We start from the raw sequence: 1,765 nt of genomic DNA on the forward strand, positions 1-1,765 counted from the left end.
TAAACAGCCTGGACTTGAGTGACAGGGCTGATAGAGGGTGAGGGTTGAAGAGTTGCTGGGGGGCTGAGATGTGAGGGGAAAGTGAGCTTTTAATTCCCAGAGCAGAAGCAGATGTAGCAGAATGGCGCGAGCGCGCACACACACACACACACACACACACACACACACACACACACACACACACACACACACACACAGCTAGGCAGCTGGAAGTCATCAGGGACAGGGGTGCACATTGTGTGTGTGTGTTTGCTGGGGCAGGGGGAACCTGGACCACTATAAAAGGGGCATGCAGAAACTGCTAAACACTAGACAGAAGACGGCAAACGAGAGAGAGTGCGAGAGTCTGTTTGTCATCCCTTCATCCATCCAGAGATGGGGGTAAAGAGGTTAAACAAAGAGAAACATGTTATTAGACAGAATGTTTAGGGAGGTAGATCTGTTCTTTATTCAACCAAAGCATTAAAATGCATTTTACAAAAAGCACTTGAACAGAGCTGTTAAATCAAGCTTTAACGATGTTCTCACTAGCTACAAACCACACCATGACGACATCCCGACACAGGCTTCCTGTAAGTCCTCCTCCTCGTCTTTTCACCAACAGTCCGTCTCTTTCTTTATCCAGAACGCTTCTTTATTTCGGTGACTTGAAATAGAAACATTTGAGGATGTTTTATGATTTTTCAGTTGTACAAAACTGATCCAAACAAAAGTGAACACAGATGGAAACATGGTGCCGAGTATAAAATAAAATAAACAGTTTGAAATAAAAACAACGAAACAATGTCGCTGCACATATAAAAAATAAATTAATACTTTGTGTTCAGTCACCGTCTCCTATTGTCTGCTCATAAGATTCACACAAAATGAGGTTTAATTGGCTACCCTTCACACCAGCAGGGCCAATCACAATCACTTATTTACACCCCACAGCCAATGAAAAATATATATTTATTTACACAAACGAGGTACAAACTGTGCCATTGAATCCACACCCCTCCCCATAATAGCAGCTATATACACCACCACTACTTCAATCTTTCTGAGTACACAACAAATATTTGTTTCCATCAAAAAAATGTACAGCAAGAGAGAGAAAAACTTTAAACATTAGTATAAAACAAACGCTTGAAAGAACAGCGGGCACTTCTAAATAAATAAAAAGAGACCATTTATAAAGTTTGTTTCTGTAGTTTGTGAAAGCAGCACAATACAGTTTCCAGCTTCTCAGAATGTGTTGTGTGACCTGTTGCCTGGGCAACGCAGCTTGACAGCCAGTAATATGGTGAGAATGGATGTCTGACAGGAGAGACAGGAAGAGGAGTATGAGTAACCCCGCCCCCTCGGCTTTAGGCACTTGGGGATTGGACCCTGACTGGCCAGTCATGAATGTCGTGGATTCCTATTGGCCGATGCTGAGAGTTGTGGGCACTAATCGGCTGGTTTGTGTGTGTGAGGTAGGTACAGCAGAAAGACAGTCATAGCAAGGCTTCCATGGCTGAGCAGTCAGTCAGTCTTACATTAGAGTGGTCTCTGGTCATGTCTTATGCTGGTCCATACACACAGATATAGAGAGGTAACAGCAGTTACAAACTCCTCCCTCTCTTAAAACTGTCCAATGAGAGTCATACTTCCCAGACCTCTTCTCTCCAGCTGAGCTGTGAGTCAGTAAGCTATGTTAGTGTCCTGATCGTTTTTTGGAGTTTGTAGTTCTATGTGGGCGAGCTTGTGTGGTTAAACACACAGCACTGATCACATGATGGTG

General features: G+C 43.4%; 1 protein-coding gene across 9 annotated transcripts in view; it reads right to left on the reverse strand.

Moving 5' to 3' along the window:
- Positions 1–424: 424 nt before the first annotated feature.
- Positions 425–1,765, reverse strand: part of LOC110489604 (protein AF-10) — an 80,780-nt gene continuing 79,439 nt past the window's right edge. For all 9 annotated transcript variants that reach the window (XM_036943729.1, XM_036943725.1, XM_036943727.1 and 6 more), the window contains one exon: positions 425–1,765. This exon is cut by the window's right edge and continues 443 nt beyond it. The gene's annotated coding sequence lies outside the window, so the exon portion shown is untranslated.

The sequence above is a fragment of the Oncorhynchus mykiss genome, chromosome 15 (assembly GCF_013265735.2).
Source record: "Oncorhynchus mykiss isolate Arlee chromosome 15, USDA_OmykA_1.1, whole genome shotgun sequence".
NCBI classification, from domain to species: Eukaryota; Metazoa; Chordata; class Actinopteri; order Salmoniformes; family Salmonidae; genus Oncorhynchus; species Oncorhynchus mykiss.